The following is a 22,562-nucleotide window of genomic DNA, read 5'->3' as shown; positions in this document are numbered from 1 at the left end:
TTTGTTTGTGTTTTTGTCTCTCTCCCTCTAGGTACCTTTGTATGTGAGCATATTTTTTCTTGTTTCTCTTTGTGAGTTTGTGTTTCTTACTGTGAGTTTCTATTCGTTTTTTGGCCCTCTCTCTCTCTCGGCCTGTCTGTCTGATCAGATGCTTGCTTTCCCCTGTGTTTGTCTTTGTGTGTTTGAAAGTCAGATTCTGTGTTTGTTTTTGTGTCTTGTCTCTTTCTCTCTGTGCATATTTTTGTGAGCTGGTGTTTGCTTGTCTCCATGTCTGTTTTGTCTCTTTTTTGTATGTGAATTTCAGTGTTTGTATCCCTTTTTGCCTAACTACCTCTAAGTACCTTTGTCTCAGAGCGGATGTTTGCTTGTTTCTCTTTGTGTGTCTGACTGTGTGTTTGTACGTGCGTTTTTTTCTCTCTCTCTCCCACCTTGCTCCTCTCTCTCTCTCTCTCCCTCCCTCTCACTCTACCTCTTACTCTCTCTCTCTCTCTATCTTCTCTCTCTATCTCTCTGAGTGCTTATCTGTCTGAGCAGATGTTTGATTGTCCCTATGTCTGTCTTGTTTGTGTTTGTTTGTGCGTCTGAATCTGTGTGTTTTTACAAGTGTTATTGTCTCTCTTTTTTTCCATATCCCTGCTCATTTGTCAGAGTGGCTGTATTCTTGTCTCTTTGTCTATCTTTATATGTTTGTGCGTCTGACTCTGTGTGTTTGTAAGGGTTTGTTTCTGTCTCTCTCTCTCTGTGCCTGTCTGGCTGAGCGGATACTTCTGATTGTGATTGTGTTCCGATCTGATTGTGTTCGTGCGTCTGACTTTGTGTCTTTGTGGGTTTTTTTTCTCTCTCTCTCTCTCTCTCTACCTGTGTGTCCGAGTGGCTGTTTTTTGTCTCTCCTACTCTGCCTTTATGTTTGAGTGGGTGTTTGAATGTTTCTCTGTCAGTCTTTGTGTGTTTGTTTGTCCAACTTTGTTTTGTTTGAATGTGTTTTTTTTCTCTCACACACTCTCTGTGTCTGTTTGTCCGACCGGGTGTTCGTTTCACATTCTCTCTGTCTTTGTGTGTTCATGTGTTTGACTCCTTGTCTTTGTATGAGCCATTTCTCTCTCTCTCTATCTCTGCCTCTATCACTCTCTTTCTCTGAGCCTTTGTGTCTGAGCGACTGTGTGTCTGATTGTTTGTTCAGATCAAGCTCTTAGTGCGTATTAACGTGATTGTAAACTGTTTATTTACAATTGACAATGTTTATTATGTGCATCTCTGCGTTAAAATTATTTCTTGGCTTGTATATCACATTAGTTTTCTATCAATGTTTTTTTTTAGTATATATTGAAACTGTCCTTCTTCTTAAAAGTTAAGTAAAACAAATAATTTTTGAACTGGAAGTAATGACCTAAATCTAAATTTAAAATAAACAGAAATTGTTCAGTATACGAGGGGGGTTGTCCCCTCCTCAATCCCTCGATCCTTGCACTACAGCTTTTTAGTGCAGTAATAAAAAGCTTCTGATTCCGAATTCACTCAAACTGTCTAACTAGTAAAAAAGTCAAACTGTTGAATAGGTCAAACTGTAGCATGAGAACCGAAGGGTTGAAGGCGGCAACCCCACTCATATACCGATTAATTTCTGTTCAATTAAAGTTTTAATATATCTCCTTACTTTCAGTTGAAAAAACCTTTCTATTTAATTTATGATTGTTTTCAGGTCAGGTCAGACAAATCTCCCTCCCTCTCCATGGAAAGTTTTCCTCAGAATATCCCCCCTAATAAAATCCTCCCAAAAAAATTCGGTATGTTTTCCAACAATAAATGGTACGTGTATAGAATGAGGACACTCCGTAACTCAAGGCCCTTTCCTCCGGAGTTGCATGGGGATTCCTATCATCTCCAGAGACACAGTTATGGAACCTTTCAAATATGCTGAACAAAATTGCTATCTTACATTTTTTATTGAACTTCTTTGGAGAAAATTGGCTGTGGGAGGGAACTTATTGCCCACCAATTTTCGGTCATTTACGATATTCACTAGAACGTTAAATTTTTGCTCTCCTGATCTACTATTACCATTGTTTTGAAGTGATCACCCAGAGGGGAAAAACACTTGTCCGTAATCCTTCTTATAGCAAAAAATACAAATTTCCATATTTTTGTAAATATAATGTTGAATCCTCTACAGTAGGAATCTTTGATGTGCTAAATGGATGGTGTGGTTTTTATGAGGATCTCTTGACTTTTTGGGGATGTTTTTCCCCTTAATTAAAAAACAAGGCAAATTTTCTCAAAAGTGTTTGATAGTTAGGCTTGCTTAGAATTTTGGACAGGTCTATAAAACGTAGCCTACTATGCAACTCATTTATAGCATTGCTTCTGATTTCATTCTACTATACATCTATACTATGATAGATACCACTGTATAATTAAACTTATAATTTATTGGCAGTTAATAACATTTTGTCTTTAATTTTGACGCAGCACTCGTAATCTAATTATCGTTGTTCCATAGGATTGGCTCATCTGCAATTTGCTTCGCTATTTTGCTTTTGCATCTACACCTATATTTAGCAGCCTTTTTTTCTGCAAAAATCACTCATACTAAGCGTTCATGTTTCTCGAGAATTTGCATGGCATCCTTGACCCTTTAACAAAAAGGCAACAGTATTGTATATTTGCAAGTTTTACGTGTTATTGTAGTTGTGTCCCTGTGTCCCACCTGTGAATATATATATATATATATATATATATATATATATATATATATATATATATATATATATATATATATATATATATATATATATATATATATATATATATATATATATATATATATATATATATATATATATAATATATATATATATATATATATATATATATATATATATATATATATATATATATTATATATATATATAATATATATATATATATATATATATATATATATATATATATATATATATATATATATAAAAATATATATATATATATATATATATATATATATATATATATATATATATATATATATATATATATATATATATATACATATATATATATATATATATATATATATATATATATATATATATATATATATATATATATATATATATCTTATCAGTTCTCTCATCAGTTCTCATTTCTCAAAATGAATCTTCTTCGTCCATCTTATCAGTCTTGTAAGATGATTTTTTTAAGATTTGAATGTACTTTCATTATTTGATGTGGGAGAATTTATGTATTCAGGGTAAAGTCGATTTTTTTCCTCAATACTCTTAAGTAAGCCTCTTGTTATCCATGGCTTTACCGGCACCTGGTTCTTTCTACACCTTTTTTTCACAAGAGGGCAAGTTTCATTTAAAGCATTCTGAAATGTTTCAGTAAACGACCTGGAGAAAAATTCAACGTCATCTGACTCCAAGCATTGCGACCAATCAGTACAAAGTAACTTGGCATTTAATAGCTTAACCGAACCTTGACCCATCCTTCTAGATTTTTTCATTTGACCCTTTCCTGGAGAAACTCGCTCATGAGAATAAAATGATCAGACACATCCGTAAGTATTACGTCACATGACCCAACAGGGAAATTTACAAGTTGATTATCAATAATAGATGCATTTTGATTTGTAACCCGAGTTGGAATCCAGAAGGATGGAACAAAGCCAGCAGCCAATGATGTAGTAAGGAAGTCTGTAGCCAGAGTACTCGAAGGCGCAGAAGTACTTGAGTCATGGCTTACTGAAGAAGTGTCAATGTTAAAGTCTCCCATGAGAATGATTTTTCTTTTCTTGGAACTGACCATTTTTGCAAATTCTTCAAATATATCCAAATATTTCTTGGTGCTAGAGCTAGGAGGGCGGTAGAACATGCATAAAAGAACCTTCTCAGGCGCTATGGTGACTTCGATAACCAGAAATTTGAACAGCATTTCTTCATATAGAGAGTCAAAATCTTTAATTTCTTCAAAATGCAAAGAAGTATGGATGTAGAATGCAAGTCCTCCTTTCTGATTATTCAATCTGTTTTTCTGAAGTATTTGGTATCCTTGAATATTTGCCGCATTCAGGGTATTTGCGTTCAAAAAAGTCTCACAAAGCCCCATAACTCCTATCCCATTACCAGGAAGGAACGTAGATAAAAAAATCTAGGCTAGAAAGCACCCCACAACAATTCCAACTCGCAAGTCTAAAAAGGCCATTATTAACAGGAATAATTTTTTCAGGTAAAAGAAACTTGTTACGGGGTGAATTATCAACAAGAGGGTCTTGGGCTAGATCATCACCTATATTTATTGAATTTAATATTTTACTCAACTCAGTAGAGTATCTCTCAAACCGTTTCAGTCTATCAGACATATCAAAAAAATTACTTAACTGAATAATTTGCTTTTAAATTACTTGCCAAATAGTATCCAAATGCATGAGAAATAGTTAAAAGCGCGCAACATACCGGATCCTCTGGTGATGGACATAAATTCGAAAAGATCAAACGCTCAATACCAAACAATGGTGCTGTAAAAGGAGAAGCAGCAGAACAAGAACTTTGCATTTTTTAAGATAGATAAGAAAGAAAACAAAAAAAGAAAGTACACTGAAACAAAACAAGAAACAGCGGAATAGGGCACATGGAAAACAAAATAACAATTCGCGGAGACAAACAATAAACTTCACTCGTCCAATGCAATTAACTGAAGATACAACATAAAAGCAAACAAAGGAGATAAGAAGAATGAAGAAGTGTGTTTAAGCGGTTATGACCTTGATGGTAAAAGTGCAACTGTTAATAAATTCGGGAAATTTTTCTCGGATATTGATCCTGAAGTGCAAGCTAGTGTTTATGACAAGTATCAAGAAATACAAAGTATATCTTGTGCACTAGTGACGAAGTAGCTAAAATTGTGAAGTCACTGAACTCTAATTCAGCTGAGTGGATGGCTTAACTCTTCGAGGGCTTAAAGCAATTTTAGGGTACATACTACCCTGTCTGGTGTTTATTATTAATCTTTCTCTAGAAAAGGGTAAGTTCCCTGAACAGTTTAAAGTCCCGAAGGTCATAATCCTCCACAAGGGTGGCTACGAAAGCGATATTGAAAACTGGTAAACCGATTTCAATTTTACCTCTTTTCTGAAATATGTTAGAAAAAATTATATATAAACGCCTATATGATTTTCTCCAGGTTAACAAATTATTAAGTGAAACCCAATTTGGGTTCCGAAAGGGATACTCTATTTTGAGTATCGGATCTTCCGATTTTGGGTCATAACTCATGCCTTGTAGCATCTGGTGGAATGTGTTAGTGGTGCGCTGGATAAAGGGTACTTACCGATGTCAGTTTTTATTGATATAAGGAGAGCATTTAATACTGTGGATTTCAAGATGTTGCTGGACCGACTCGAGTGTCTGGAAATTCGCGGCACTTCTTTACAGTGGTTTAAAAGTCATCTCCTTGGAAGATCCCTGTGTGCAGTACTTAATGATGTGACTTCATCTTTTTATCGAATAAAATGTGGAGATCCGCAAGGTTTTGTTTTATGTCCCTTGCTTTATCTTGTGTACGTAAATGCGATGCTTTTTTATCTTCAAGATGTCTGTGTAACCACCATTGCTGATGATATAGCTTTGACAGTATGTGCTAAATCGATCGAAGAGATTGTGCTGAAAGCAAATTATGCGTTGACAAAGGTTTGAGGTTTTTATGAACCTTAGTTTTCTGTATGTCAGCGTGAAAAAGTGATTTCTACCGACTTTCTGCAGAGTAGGCATGCCAGTTGATTCTAGAGATGTAGTTATTTTATCCAGAAAGCCTATTCAGCAATTTTATATAGTGCGATACTTAGGATTTTTCATTGATTCAAACTTTTCATTGAAGCATCACAGTGATGTTATTTCTTCAGAAATTGCCCGAGGAGTTGTATTGCTTCGTAGATTGAAGCATTTCTTGACAAAGCGGATTCTCCTAATGATTTATCAATCAGTACTGTTATAATGTTCTAAAGAGTCTTAAAAATACATACGGTGGGGTTGTTAGTGTCTATTGGTGCTTTTTCTATACCAAAAAAATTTGTCAGCAGATCATCAATCCATGCAGGCATTTCTATTAGAGTCCGAAAAAAGAATCGAAATTTTGTTTCCCCCTGAAACACTTATAATTTTAAGTTGTGAAAAGAGTATGTTATTATACTGAAAAAGAAGAATATCAAACAGTTCGTGGTAACGAACTGTAGTAAGGAGCGACCCGGCTCAATAGTAAACGAAACTCTAAAAAACGGAATTTTGATACTAAAATATACATCAAAAGAATCGAATTTCATGCTGATTTTAAATATATAAGTTTCATCAAATTTAGTCTTTTATCAAAAGTTACAAGCCTGAGAAAATTTGCCTTATTTTGGACAATAGGGAAAAACACCCCCTAAAAGTCATAGAATCTTAACGACAAATCACACCATCGCATTCGGCGTATCAGAGAACCCTATAGCAAAAATTTCAAGCTCCTATCTACAAAAATGTTGAATTTCGTATTTCTTGCCAGAAGACAAATCACGGGTGCGTGTTTATTGTTGTTTTTTTTTGTTTTTTTTCTTTTCCCCAGGGGTCATCATATCGACCAAGTGGTCCTAGAATGTCGCAAGAGGGCTCATTCTAACGGAAATGAAAAGTTCTAGTGCCCTTTTTAAGTGACCAAAAAATTTGGAGGGCACCTAGGCCCCTTCCCACGCTCATTTTTTCTCCAAAGTCAATAGATCAAAATTTTGAGATAGCCATTTTGTTTCGTATTGTCAAAAACCGTAATAACTATGTCTTTGGGAATGACTTACTCCCCCACAGTCCCTGGGGGAGGGGCTGCAAGTTACAAACTTCGACCAGTGTTTACATATTATAATGGTTATTGGGAAGTGTAGAGACGTTTTCAGGGGATTTTTTGGTTTTGGGGGTGGGGTTGAGGGGAGGGGGCTATGTGGGAGGATTTTTCCTTGGAGGAATATGTCATGGGGGAACAGATATTCAATGAAAAGGGCGCAGGATTTTCTAAAATTACTATAAAAAAACAATGAAAAAATAAACATGGAAAAGTTTTTTCAATTGAAAGTAAGGAGTAGCATTGAAACTTAAAACGAAAAGAGATTATTACGCATATGAGGGGTGCTAAAAATACTTTAGCATAAAGAGCGAGGTATTTAGGAGGAGATAAATACCTCGCTCTTTATGCTATAGTATTTTTAGTAATTTTAAGTATTTATTCTTCAGCCTTTCTGATTCAGGGGTCATTCTTAAAGAATTACGACAAAACTTACGATTTAGTGTAAAGAGTGAGGTATTAACGAGGGTACAAACCCCCTCATAAACATAACAAAAATTTAAGAATATAAAAGTTTGTTACGTAAGTTAATTCTTAAGTTACGTATATTTTTACTAATAAAAACATTCGTTAAAAATTAAAATTTATAGTTGTCTTTTTATGTAACTGAAAAACTGCAGGGCAACTAGGCCTCCTTCCCCACCCCTTATTTCTCAAAATCGTCTGATCGAAACTAAGAGATAGCCATTTATCCAAAAAAGGAATTAATATACAAATTTCATTTTAATAATTTATGTGTGTAGAGCCAAAATTAAACATGCATTAATTCAAAAACGTTCAGAAATTAAATAAAAAAAATTAGTTTTTTAACTGAAAGTAAGGAGTGACATTAAAACTTAAAACGAACAGAAATTACTCAGTATATGAAATGGGCTGTCCCCTCCGCAATCCCTCGCTCTTTACGCTAAAGTTTTACTCTTTGCCACAATTTTGCTTTTTAAAACAATTAAAAGCTTTAGCGTAAAGAGCGAGGGATTGCGGAGGGGACAACCCATTTCATATACGGAGTAATTTATGTTCGTTTTAAGTTTTAATGTTGCTCCTTACTTTCAGTTAAAAAACTAGTTTTTTTTATTAATTAATCTAAGGACCCGTGACTGCTCAAATCTCCTTCTTATAGCCATGGCCTCCTTTCAACACTAAAACGCTGAGTTTTCAACACTAGAATGCGTTACTTTTAGAAGCAGTAAGATCCTTGTTATTTCCCCTTTTTATAAACCCAAAAAATGTCTTATTCTTAACTATTTTTAACTCGTTCTCTCTTATAAGGCCGAGGGGGTCTTCAGTCCCCTTTATAACTATCGGTAAGACCCCCATTGTAAACCAAAAAGAATGCGTTACTTTTTAAAGATAGGAGATAGTATCAATGTTCTAATAGTCTTAGAATTTAATCTAGCATAATTCTTTTTTTTTTTTAGCAAAAAGTTCCTCAAAGCCTTTATTAAGCTAAGAAGAATATACAATAGCTAGACTTAATTACGTAGACTTAGATCTTTTTACACCTGGGGCACAGAGGGCAGCGACGGTTGTCCTCCAGCTTGACTGATCTCGTATTAAAGACCTAAGTTCGTTCAGAGTAGTTTGGAGACTCGTGTCTTTATCCCAAGGAATTAACCAAGTGTGCTGTGTTGTCTTCCAAGCCTTCGAATGCTGGGAGGGGTCCAACACCATAAATCGTGCGGAAAGTGTCCTTCGCTCATGTGGATCATATGTTCCTAATATTTCTATCTTCTCAGTCTGATCTCGTCAGTCACCAGTGGTTGTCATGTATCAGCCTTTATCTAACCGTACGTTACTCTTTCAGTATGATGTACCTCAAAGATTCTACGTAAGCAATTATTCTTGAAGCCAAGTAGTGTTGTCTTAGCATTCTTTGAAAGGCTCCAGGACTCGCATCCATATAAAAGTAGAGTTCATTACTCTTAAACAATCGCAATTTCAACTTCTAAGAGTATTATCTACATCTCCAACTATTCCTCAGGTGATAAAGAGATCCACCTGCCTGCGCTATGCATAGCAAGACTTCTTTATCACAAATCCGATCTTTGGTAAATGTACATCGAGGTACTTAAATTCTCTGACGTCTTCCACACCAGTGCCTTCCCAGCTGCAATGGTCGTCACAACTGCGTTTTATCAAAAGAACGGTAAAACTAGAAAAAAAAAACAGAAAATTTTTTAACGCTCAGTGAATAGCTTTTACCTAAAATACCAATGCTTTTACTTACTTTGGGTATAGAAGAGCCCTTAACTTCATTTTTATGGGACTGGGGAGTTCTAAAAGAGGTGGAAACTCCGTCTTCGCCTTGCGCAGGGGGTACAGCTCTCGAAGGCCCCCTAACTTCACTGCCATACGAGCTGGGAGCCAAAAGGGTAGCATTCTCGCCCTGAAATTGGTATTTATCTTGGGTACTATGCACGTTTGGGATTCTTTGAGTTTTTATTCTTTTTCTAACATAGTAAATTAAAAACATTCTTCACACTTGAGCAAAAATAGTTTTGCACAAAAGAAACATAATAAGAGAAAGGTTCTAAAAAAAGAATAAATTCTAGTTTAAAAAGCCATGCATATTCGAAAAATATGGCTTCAAAATAGCTTCCTTAGACAGGTTTGGAGACCCGTCTTTGAAAGTTTCATTTTCCTAATCTAACCTCTTTTCAAGACAGCAAAATGTAGATAAACTAAAATTTTGGGGGGAATTTAGCCTGTATTGTTTATAAGAGTAATATGTATAATAACACACTACGTTAAAGGAAAAAAGCCAGACAACTAGTAAACTTTTAGTTATTTGTCTTGGGTTACATCTGACCCTACTAAGGGAGAGGGAATTCACACAAAAATCCGTGATTACAATCAAGTTTTCCTTTTTAACCTATTTTTATTTACTATAAGGAAAAAATATTATATATCCCTTTTATTTAACACATAGATAAGTTAAATTTACCGGAGCATTACATGCTAAAATTCAATTTAACCTACGTCTCTTAAATTTAGCAAAAATAACATGCTTTTTTAGTTGATATCTTGTTCCCTTTTCATAATTGGAGTTTAGCAGACGATGCGAGTGTAATAAGTGCCCCTATAAGTTGTCTGAACTGCACTCGAGTTTTTTCTTATGAAAATTGGCATACTGCCATTTTCTGGCGTGAAAATGATATGGAGACATAACGACTTCGAAAAAATTCTTTATCACTACCCCAGCCACCTATTCTTTTTATAAATCGTCTACTGACTGAAACCAGAGACCCTCGAAGGTTGAAAGCCTTTAGCATAAGTAGCTAGAATTTCAAAACATAATTTTTTTTGTTGACAAATCGGTTGTTTCTGAGCCTTTAGAGAAATACATTCCTGTTGATAGTCGTAATGTGGTTCTCAGATTTGTAGTTGTTTCGCATTAAGGCCGTGATTAAGTGAGCTTGAAAACATCGATATTCAAAATTGAAGTTTGAGTAGCCTTCTGTCTCTCAATCCTCTAGAGACCGTCGATTGTCAAAAACCCTTCAAATAGCACTTATTCATTGGCGGAAATAGCAGGTTAATTGTACCAGCTTGTCAATTTGGTCTCTAAGGCAATCTGAAACGATTCTTTCTGGCAAAAAACTTGTAAAAATTTCAGGTAGCTGAAAATATTCTATGGGACTGTTCGAAAACAGGAAAATACATTGAAAAATGGTTGCAATCATCTTACAGGTTATTGTCTTCTGCTCATGATAGCACCGATTTTGTTCTATTCTTCATAGAGTAAAATTGCGATAAAGAGTTCTAAGATTTTTTAAGACATTTTCTAAGATTTCTAAGCAATTAGAGGAAATAGAGCAAAATCATAGCAAACATTTTTTAGCATCTTCAAGAGGCTACAGCCTGATATTAAAAGCGGTATCTTCCGCCAATGAATGCTTGAGTACTTTTTAAATATAAATTTTTAATTTAACATGGGATTTTCAAGTTCCATCAGTTCACTTAATCACGACCTTAAGTACTTTGCATTACGGTACAAAAATTGCAATAATAATTTGTACATCAGGGGAACAAATATACATATATAAAATTATTGTCAGTTGATATAGTTGCTTGTAATATGATAATTGTTCGTTTTCTAATATGAAAAAGCGATATAAATGGGTCACGACTTTGTAAAAAGTCCTTTTAAGGCCCTTAATCAAAAAAAGAAAAATTCATATTTAACACGTCATGAATACCCAGACAGACAACACTCTAATAGATTTTCTTTTTTTCAGAGAATAAATTAAATTAAATTGAAGTTGTTTTGCGAAAGCGATTAAATAAAAGTGTCTTTCTTTTCACCGTGTTAAATTTGGTCTTTTAGTAACTAGTAGCTAGTAACTAAAAATGTACTAGTAACAAAAAAACGAACAATGTGTAGAACTCTTGCTATTGAAAATAGCAAAAGGATCACTTGCTATTGAAAATTCAATAAACAATATTCTGACATAGAAATATTCCAGTTCTCAGATTGGATGGTCTGTAATTATCTACGCGGTCCTATAAATCTTTGTGAAAATATGCCATGTAAATATCAAAAGATGGCAAATGTTAAATATGTATAGTCACTAAGAATAGTTTAGCAAAGTGACCTAAATTCAATGAACTGTTTCGAAATGATGTTAATTCATGGTAAGAATATTGACGAGCTTATAACCCATATTTTGACCAAAACAAAAAGAAAATGGAACTGCTGCATGCTAAGAAAGAAAGAAAAAAGCAAAGATGAAAAACCTCGTTGTTTAAAGTGGAAGTCTGATACACCTTTATGGCTTGAAAAGATACCATTCAGTAAAAGGGGTTGGCCAAGTGGCAAATAAAAATAGTAAATAAATATAGCATCGAAAGCAAATTGACAATTGACGCGCTATTATCACTCCCATTATACCACTCGGTATAACCTGTTAAGAGTCAGTTAAGAGTCATGCCTGGTTCAGAGTCATGTATTATTATTTCACCCCTCGTCCCCCTAACTATTTCTCGTGTAAAACTGACAGTAGAAACTTTGGAGGGGGCCTCATTCAGCTGGAAAATGAAATTTCTAGTGTAATCTTAAAGGATTGTGAATGATTGAGAGCATCAAGCCCTCCCCTTCTTCTCGTCAATTGTTATTGCTATTCAGGGCCCGAAACAGTTCCAATCTTTATTCAAACCAATTGAGGTTTAAGCATGTAAGTCCCTGGGCCAAAGGTGCCCTAATATACAAAAACAATTTAAGTTTGAACGCACCCCCCCCACCAAATAGAAGAAACTGGGACCGCAGAAAGGACAACTTCTTTTCCGAACTCCCTTGAAAATCATATGTTTAAGTCCTTGGGCTATGGGTACCACAAACACTAGGGCAGTTTACCTTGTAAGAAATGGGCCGAAGGCTGCCCCTCGGACCCTTCAAAGATTGAGCTGCGACTGGTCCTAAAACTGTTTTTCAAATATGCTTGAAACTTTCAAGATTCCTTGTCAGAGAATGAATTTGAATAAGTTCATTTAATAACGATTGAATAGTTTTGGAGAGAAAAGCATTATGGAGGGAACCAGTAATGGACTAAGAGACTTGTTTTCCACGATCAGTTTGAAACTTACAGCTTTAAATATCTGGTCCAAGGGGGCACTCATGCACAAAAAAATCTGTTTGCCAGTGCACAGCCTTAAAACTAGTGGCAGATTTTTTTTAAATTGGTTTGAAACATTTACATAAAAGTTCTACACAAAAAAAATATAATTGTGTGACTTTACCTAAACATAGAGCCCAAAAAAGGGCCAAAAAACCTTTTTTCTGAGCGATTGGAAGCTTAAGACTTGAGGCCCCTGTCCAAGTAGATGCTATTGCACACGAATTTTTTAGTTCGGGGCACGAACCACCCTCTGAATTGTGATACAATACAAGGACAAAGGCTGTTTTTTATTGTCTTTATACTTTTAAGGATCATTGTCAGACTAAGTATGTTTCTGATCAGTCTGGAAACTGTAGGTGTAAATCCTGGGCCAAGAAGAGCCCAATTTAGGAAATAAACGGTTCACTAATATGGTCCTTTCAAAAATGGGTAAAGAAAAGGGCCGGTATTTTTCTGATTAGTTTAAAACTTACCCCCTCAACTCGTTGGTTCAGGAGCAATCCAGTGTGTATAAAATAGGATAAATATATCAGATCCCCTAAAAAGGGCCAAACAATTTTGGGTAAATTTTTTGCCTATTATTGCTGCAAATTCTTCTTTGTCAGAGGCAGCACAATCGTGCTACCTGAGTAAAGAGTAATATGTGTATAATGTATTATTTACTTTATGTTTCACCAAGGTACTTCGTATAGATCGGGCTATCGTAGAAACTCCTAAAGTAGCTCCTTCAACTGGAAATGGAAATTTCTGGTGCCAAGCCCACCACCACACCCAATAATTCCCGAAACACATTGAATCAAAATTTGGGATAGCTACTTTTTTCCGCATATTTGAAATTCAGTAATTTTGTCTACGGGTAAACGGCGGGAGTAAGTATGCTTCTCTTATAATATTTGTTTGTTATCTTTCAGCAAGTCATGCCTGCGTAGAATCTCAGCCAGGTTGACTGAAAATTTAAAACGGCGTACCTCAGGAATGACTGAGTGTGTTCAATTTGAACTTTCAAAACTGATGAAGGGGGTAGTTATTTGACCAAAAAGGCAATATCTGCAGGTTACTACAACTACTACTACTACTACCACTACTATTACTACTGCTACCCCTGCTAGTACTACTACTACTACCACTGCAGCTACTGCATACAGTATACCGTGATGAAACGCGCGATGTTTTTGTGGATGAAACCTCAAAGAAAAATGTGTATAACCCAAGATGTAAGCATGAACATTGTGTTGAATACGAACGAAGAGATGAGAAAAAGTGTTCTTTCACGAGAGAGCATGACGAGTTATTCTATAGAAGGGATTCTAAACATCCAAAGTTGTTCAATGATATCAATAATATGTAATATTTTATATGACATTGTTTTTTCTTTTGCATTAAGTTGTTAAGATTCTTTTATTTTTAGGATTAGGACTATTCAACGAATGTATGAAACTAAAAAGAAATAACAATTTTAAAGACCAATAAAAGCCAGGAAATTTAACAAATGGAAAAACAAAACTTAAAAAAACTTGTTAAAAGAAATGGTGTTAGAGGAGTTTACGAAAATGAAAGAATGACCAATTTTAATAATGATGGTATTACTATGCTCTATATCTCCCATGTGAGATGTTATTTTTGCGCAGATGAAAAAAGGCCAAATGGATGATTCACCGTCTAAAGTGAATAACTCAATCTGATAAAATGTGGAACGCTCTTTTGAGTATCTGCTCTCATCATGTTTAGACCCAATAAATTTCTCCGTGATAAGCTTGTAACTTTGACAGTAAAACTTTAAAAAGTTTAAACCTGAAAGTTAAACTAAAATATAGAAAAACTAAAATTCTTATAAGTTTAAAAGTAAAAAAGAATATTAACAGAAAAACTTAAAAAGTATAAATTTTTAAGACCTAAACTTTAAAAATCCGCTGATAAGAGTGAGTTTGGTAGTTATCAAGGCATTAGTGGGGTCTCTGTAGGTAAGAAATTAGTTAGTAATATGATAGTTTTTAGACTGAGAGATGCTGATGACACAGTTGTAAAAGAACAGTGCGGTTTTAGAAAAGGTAGAGGATGTGTCGACCAAGTTTTCACTCTTAGGTTGATGATTGAAAAGTACAATTAGGTTCATGATTGAAAAGTGATCAGTGCTATGTACGAGACAAAAAAAAACTGCTGCGGCTAAAGTAGGAAACGAGGTTAGTAGCTGGTTTTACATTAAATCAGGAGGTAAGCAGGGTTGTGCTCTATCCCCTTAATATGGATCATATTAATGGCTTCGTCTTAAGGAGGACAGGAAAGGCAATGGGAAACCACGGAATCAAATGGGGAGGAAAAATTCTCCTGGACTTAGTTCATGCTGATAATTTAAGCATTCTAGATAAAACTGTGAGCAAAATGGATGAGCTTTTAGAGATTTTCGAGATCAGGGTGGTAGAATAGGTTTAAAAATTAATGTTAAGAAGACTAAGTCATAAATACGTTCTGAGGCCATACTGGCTATATATGACTTATGAAAACAAGAAAGGAAATAACAAATGAAAAGAGAAAAATCAAATAGGTGAAAAACAAGGGTTTTGTAAGCCAGTAGCAAAATATTAAAATGACAATCAAGCAAATATTCCGACAAGGATCTCTGCCAAGTCGTCCTCAGTGCTAAAAAAAAAAGAGGAAAAAAAAAAAAAGGAAAAACAGCAACAAAATCTAACCTTCTTAAGTGAAGACTAAGTCATAAATACGTTCTGAGGCCATACTGGCTATATAGGACTTATGAAAACAAGAAAGGAAATAACAAATGAAAAATGAAAAATCAAATAGGTGAAAAATAAGGATTTTGTAAGCCAGTAGCAAAATATTAAAATGACAATCAAGCAAATATTCCGACAAGGATCTCTGCCAAGTCGTCCTCAGTGCTCAAAAAATAGGAAAGAGGAAAAAAAAACAAAGGAAAAACAGCAACAAAATCTAACCTTCTTAAGTGAACTCTACGAGAGGAGAAAAGACAATCAATGTCTTTTCAATGACAGTCAGTGTATCTTTTCTCCTCTCGTAGAGTTCACTTAAGAAGGTTAGATTTTGTTGTTGTTTTTCTTTTGTTTATTTTCCTCTTTCTTAATTTTTTTTTTTAGCACTGAGGACGACTTGGCGGATGCCCTTGTCGAAATATTTGCTTGATTTCCATTTTCATATTTTGCTACTGGCTTACAAAATCCTCGTTTTCACATATTTGATTTTTCTCTTTTCATTTATTTTTTCCTTTCTTGTTTTCATACGTCAAGACTAAGTCACTAAGGCTAAGAATAAGTAAAGATGAAAAAAGACTTTGGGTAATTACATCAAAATAATTGTATTTTTATCAAGTTTCATCAAGTTTAGTCTTACCCATCAAAAGTTACGAGCCTGAGAAAATTTGCCCTATTTTAGAAAATAGGGGGAAACACTCCCTAAAGGTCATAGAATCTCAACGAAAATTACACAATCAGATTCAGCGTATTAGAGAATTGCACTGTAGAAGTTTCAAGCTCCTATCTACAAAAATGTGGAATTTGTATTTTTTTTTTCCATAAGACAGATTACGGATGCGTGTTTATTTGTTGTTTTTTTTTTCAGGGGTGATCATATCGACCCAGTTGTCCTAGAATGCCAAAAGAGGACTCATTCTAAATGAAATTAAAAGTTCTAGTGGCCTTCTTAGGTGACCAACAAAATTGGAGGGCACCTAGGCCTCCTCCCACGCTTATTTTTCCCTGTCACCGGATCAAAAGTTACGTTGTAGGATATTTACATGGAGGAACTTATCACGAGGGAAGAGAATTTCCATGAAGGGGACGCAGGATTTTCTAGTATTATTTAAGAAAAAACAATGAGACAATAAATAAATAAAAGTTTTTTCAACTAAAAGTAAGGAACAGCATTAAAACTTAAAACGAACAGAAAGCTCGCTCTTTACGGTAAAGAATTTTTAGCAATTTCAACTATTTATTCCACGGCCTTTGTGATTCAGGGGTCATTCCTAAGGAATTGGGACAAAATTCAAGCTTTAGTGTAAAGAGCGAGACATTGACGAGGGGAGAACCCCCCTCCCCATATACGTTATAAAAATATAAAAATATAGAAGTTTGTTACGTACGTTAATTCGTAAGTTACGTATATTTATTACTAATAAAACAATTCGTAAATAAATAAAAAGTTCTAGTTGCCTTTTTAAGTAACCGAAAATTGGAGGGCAACTAGGCCTCCTATCCCAACCCCTTTCTTATCAAAATCGTCTGATCAAAACTATGAGAAGGCCATAGAGCCAAAAAAACAATAATATACATATTTCATTTTAATTATTCATGTGCGGTGAGCCAAAATCAAAACATGCATTGATTCAAAAACGTTCAGAAATTAAATAAAAAACAAGTTTTTTTTAACTGTAAGTAAGAAGCGACATTAACATTTAAACCAAACAAAAATTATTCCGTATATGAAAGGGGTTGCCCCTCCTCAACACCTCACTCTTTACGCTAAAGTTTTTTATGTTTTAAAAGTAGAGTTGTGAGAAAGAGTCAAGCTTAAGCGTAAAAAGGGGGCGTTGAGGAGGGGACAACCCTTTTCATATAAGGAATAATTTCTGTTCGTTTTAAGTTTTAATGGCAGTCCTTACTTGCTGTTAAAAAAACTTTTTTGTTTGTTTCATTATTAGTAAAGACGGTGGGAGCAATGAAGATACTAAAAGTAGAATAGCCAAGGCTCAGGGCATTTTTTCACACTTAAAAAAAGTTTGGAAGAATAAAAAGTCGGCAAACCAAGATTAGAATATTGGAAGCTACAGTGATAACAGTGGTCAAATATGGCTCTGAAGCATGGACACTCCGAAAAGCGGACAAAGATTTGCTAGGTGTTTTCTAGAGAAATTGCCTACAGATTCTTCTCGGTTCCCGGCTGACTGACTGCATTTCAAACAGTAGACTCTACGAAAAGTGTGGTTCGATCCCGCTTTCTAGAGCTATAATGAGAGAAAGGTTGAGATAGCTAGGACACGTTCTGCGGATGAAGGATGACATATTGCCGAATACTAGCCTTTTCGGCCAACCGTCTAGGGCTAAATGAAAAGCAGGTCGCTCGCGGCTGGGGTAGGAGGATATAGAAAGATTTAGGAAATCTAGAGTCATATAGAAAGATTTAAAGGAAACAGGAACTTCTTGGGAGGGTGTAAAGAGGGAGGCTTTTAGCAGACTAGGATGAAGGGGGGACGTACCTAGCTGTGTTGGCCTCAGGCGGCTTGGTGCTGTGGTGAGTTGTTAGTAGTAGTAGTAATAAAAGAAAGAAATTTGTTTGACATTAATGTTACAAAGCCCTTTGACAGTTTTAGCTCGTTGTAAGAATAAAGGCAAATCTGAAAAACTAAGATTAAGAATGTTAAGGGAGTTTACGAAAATGTAAAATAAAACATGATTAAAAAACAATATAATAAAAACAAATTGTTTGAAGTTAATATAACAAAGGTTTTTGATTAATTTAGCTTGTTGTAGGAGCATAGGTAAAAGCTGACAAACCAAGGTTAGGAGGGCTAAAGGAATGGACGAAAGTGTAAAAAAACAAGGTTCGGGAGAAATAAAGAAGATAATTGTTTGAGATAAATATAACAAAACCTTTTGGCCAGTATAGCTTGGTGTAGGAGCGTAGGCAAAGCTAAATAACTAAGGCTAGAACTACTAAAGGTGTGAAAAAAAAAATTAAAACATGGTTAAAATGCAATAGAAGAAAACAAAATAATTTAAAATTGAAAAGTCTTCTGACTAATAAAGGTTGGCGTAGGAAGATAGATAAAGCTGAAAAACTAAGGTTAGGAGTGATAAGGAAGTGTACGAAAATACAAAAACAAGGTTAAAGAGCAATCAAAAAGAAAAAAAAAATACTTGAAATTAATATAAGAAAGCCTTTTGACTAATATAGCTTGGTGTAAGAGCGTAGATAAAGCTGAAAAACTGAAGTTAGGAGTGTTAAAGAAATGTACGAAAATGTAACAAAACATCATTAAAGAGCAATAAAAGAAAAAAACTTGTTGTAAGTTAATATAATGCATTAAAGTTAATTATTAGAAAAAAAAGAAAAAAAAGGTTAGAAAAAAAAACCTGTCTGAAAATGTGTCTTTGACACTCTTTCAGAATAGGTACACAATACAGGGAGAGTTTATATCCTATTCCTAACCCCCTGCTACCCTACAATATAAAAACCCCTCTTAAGATCCAGTAGAGGTAAACCATTTGGCGATTAATCCTTAAAAAGTAGTCCATCTTTGATACCTTTAATTAAAGTTAATGCATAAAGAAAAATTAAACTGTAGACTCAGATCATTGTCTTGTGTATTATAAGCTCAGATTAAAAGTTCAAATAAATCATGCGTTGTATGGATCGCTTTGTTTTCCAAAATAAAACATTGTGTCCTATCATATGTCTGGAAAAGTTATAAACGGCCTCTTAGGGTTGATTAATTGGGACATCCCCTCTGGAAGGTCACTACGGAGAGTGAAGATGCAGTATACGATATTGCAGTGAATAAGCAAATTGAAACGCGTAAAAAATTACAGTATGAACGAAAAAAGTATCATTGATTTTAGAAAGTGATATAACAAGATTGAAGCTGCGTTTTGAGTTTGTCAATTTTGTTTTGGATAAATTAACTGGTTAAGACCCGTCCATATTTAATCTTACCCAAGGGATTAGGGTAGGATGACTTCATATATAACTGAAAGTAACCTTCTGGATACCCTAAATTTTCAAGTAAGATAATTTTTCATTAGAAAATTGTCAAAAATACGAGTTTGGGTTTTTAACTAGAATTCAAGTTTTACCTGAATTTAAATTACACTCCAGTTTTTTAATTTTTGACTTGAAGAGCTGAAACAACCTCACGAATTGTCTTAGAATTAACCCATACTTAGGTCAATTAAACAAGGAACAGAAATTACTTTTTTTCAATGTTTTACCAGGGATGTTTTTAGAAGAAAAGTTAAGGGTGAAATTAATACCTACGACAAGCAGAAAGAAAGTTGTACAACAAGTCAAGAATTAAACGAAAAGTAATTACATTAAAACAAATAGATGGAACTTAAAAGAACATCGATTAAAATGAATATCAGACGAATACAAGAAAGCATTTATTCTTGGTGTCTATCATATTTATCTGGTCAAGTCGTATCGGTTAATCCGTTCTTTTCCAACCCGTCTAAAATAGAGTTTGGTGTTCCGCTATTATCTGTGATAGGGACGATATTCTTTTTAATTTATGCTAATGCACTCATAACTACGATTGAAAATCTAAAACCCACCACTTACTGTTGTCTTTGTTAACCTGGATCTGTAACTAATTGTGACTAGACTTTATCTTTCTTGGACCCACTTATTGATGTTGCTGATGACAGTACTTTTGGCACACCCAAAAAACTGAGTCTGACCTCTGTTAAAAGATTATTACCCTTTTTGGAAGAGTAATTAAGGGGTTTTATTTTAATTGCCTTGCCTTAAATATTGAAAAGCCATGTTTTTTTTCCTCAAGAGTTCAAAGACTTGCTCTGGATTAAATGAAATACACGCATCAAGGGGTTCCCATTGTAGACCTAAGGATCGATGCATACGATTTTGCTTGATGAAATTTTCCTTTCAGGGATCATATTGACCTGATTAAATGACAGTCTCCAGAAACATCAAAATTCTTAAAAAAAATTAAACACATATTTCCAAGGTTCTTGTATGGTTGTCGACTTCTACCTTCGTCACCGAAGCCACATTCAAAACTTTATGATAAAGCAAGGACTCTTATTCAGGACACTAACAGTTCCCGAATTAAATTCTTGCTTGACTTGATATGTCTATATTATTTATCATGTGCATCTTTTACTTTTTAAAGTTAGATGGTCAGCTTCCTACTGCCCTAAGCAGTAATATATCATTTATTTCAGAGCTATCAACTTATCATTTCCGCACTTACAACAACTTAGAGATATCATATGCTCCATTAAAACGGTCTGACTGCAACCCTCTGGTGGCTTACAATATGAAATGGAACACTCTCCTAGAGTCTGCACGGAGCCGCCACTTGTTTGATATCTTCAAAAAGTATGTTAGAGCATTTCGAGTTAGCAATTAAGTTTATCCTGTTTTTCCCTGAAGAGGACATCTCTAGATTGGGTTAGATGGTTATTCAAGTTGGTGGAGTCAGGTATTATGACCCTGTCTAATTTGTAATATTTGGGATTGCTAAAGTGGGCGATTAGATTATAGATTTTGTGTTTGAGTGTATATATATATATATGTATATATATATATATATATATATATATATATATATATATATATATATATATATATATATATATATATATATATGTGTGTGTGTGTGTGTGTGAGTGTGTTTGTGTATGTTGAGCCTCTTAAAGGTGTGAATGCATTGTATTGAAAACGTTTTTTTGCTATATCTGTCCCATTTTTGTTTCTCTCCTATTCTTTCCTGGTCATAAAGCCTTAGGGGGAGACTATGTTGAAGTATCATGTTGAAAATTTATTGATGAAATAAATAACTCTAATTCTAAACACAAAACAAACAGAAGTGACGCCAATTGAAATTTAGATTACACCTCTGTAGAGCCTCTAAAGGCTAGGACTTTTAATTTTAATTTGTAAAATGTTGTAGTTCCTCGGCCTCAAGAAATATTTTAAATTTAGCATTAGGATTGTTTACCATAAACATAGGAGACATTATAGCTGTAGAGACAGGGGCGTCATTTGGGGGAGGGGCAAGGCGAGAAGTATCCCAATAATTTAGAGGAAAATATTATATAACCCATGTCTCTTGACTTTCCAGATATGGACCCTTCTGCCTCCCCTCGATAAAAACACTGGAACTACATCCTTGTTTAGTGAGCAGAGTTTGGAGCAAAGGAGAAGCCCTAAAGCTTTTACAGGACCTTTCAGCTCTATTTCTCTTTGATTTATTTCAGGACTTATCACTTCCCTTGTTAGGCTTGGAAAACATCTCAGAAATAATAGATTCTAAAAAAAAACAATCATAATTTACTCTTTGGATACAGCTCTTGAAAACCAGACTTTGAAACACTGACATGCATACGACAGTTTAAGGCATGAAACAAAAGTCTCATGACCTTTCTTTCTCAGATACCTTTTCAGTTCCCCAATTGGGCAAAAATTTACCTTGTTCGTTTTGTTTTTCGCAATTTTCACATTCTCTTCTACTATATCTATCAAGTGCTGCCTTGTACAGTAGCTTATTTACAGTAATGTCAAGGCCAAGCATATAAGCAGGTCAAGCGGCCTTCGGGCTACGTCCCAAAATTTAGGGAGTTTTACCATCTTCTTGTATTCCTCATGTAATTCAGTGTTGTTTTTTTTTGCGTCTGTTAAGACTTCCCATGAAACAAAATACCGCACATGTGCACTAAAAAGTGTATGTAAACAATATACAGTAAAATAAGGTTCATTTACTTGCTAAAAACTTACCTCGTTGGTTTTATCCCTCCTAGGCTCTTATCTTTTCATATAGGGTTTTGGAATTTTGTTTAAGAGAATATTCAGGCCAAATTCTGTGAGAATAGAAATTATGACCTTCTTTTATTTCTCAAAACTTTTGCCCTGAAATGAATTTGTTTTCACTTCACATCAATTGCTCTTCTCCTCTTGACGCATTATGAAAAATAAATTTGATTCCATTCCAAATCCTCTTGTTTAAAACAGTAGTTCTTAAGGAATTACCGGCAAAAAGTCAAACTTCGAATCGGAAAATTTTCTCATATACGAAATAATTTCTATTCAGTTAAATTTAACTTTAAAGAGTCAAGATTGAAGGGGCGTTAGCCCTCCTCATACATGGACCATTTATGTCTGTTTTTGGTTTCACTTTTTTCGCTCTTGACTTTCATTAAAAAAAAAAATTATTTAAGAGACCTTTTTTTACCAGGTTTGATTCGACAAACAAATAAAAAAGAGTGTTTTCATATAGCTTTTGGTTATCCTAGGACAGTCACATATTGCATCGCCATAAAAAATGTGTTTTAACAGAAAAGACGCTTAAAAACTGTTATTAGTAGGTTACAACCAATAATT

The 22,562-nt window shown here is 34.5% G+C and overlaps 1 long non-coding RNA gene across 5 annotated transcripts in view; it reads left to right on the top strand.

Moving 5' to 3' along the window:
* LOC136034898 (uncharacterized) overlaps positions 1-22,562 on the top strand; it is a 156,847-nt gene that overhangs the window by 127,552 nt on the left and 6,733 nt on the right. For all 5 annotated transcript variants that reach the window (XR_010619280.1, XR_010619283.1, XR_010619279.1 and 2 more), the window contains one exon: positions 20,405-20,664. This is a non-coding gene — a long non-coding RNA (uncharacterized LOC136034898). The remainder of the gene's footprint in view (positions 1-20,404; positions 20,665-22,562) is intronic.

The sequence above is a fragment of the Artemia franciscana genome, chromosome 13 (assembly GCF_032884065.1).
Source record: "Artemia franciscana chromosome 13, ASM3288406v1, whole genome shotgun sequence".
Taxonomy (NCBI): domain Eukaryota; kingdom Metazoa; phylum Arthropoda; class Branchiopoda; order Anostraca; family Artemiidae; genus Artemia; species Artemia franciscana.
The sequence above is the reverse complement of the archived record's forward strand: the minus strand, read 5'-3'. Positions and strand labels throughout refer to the sequence as shown.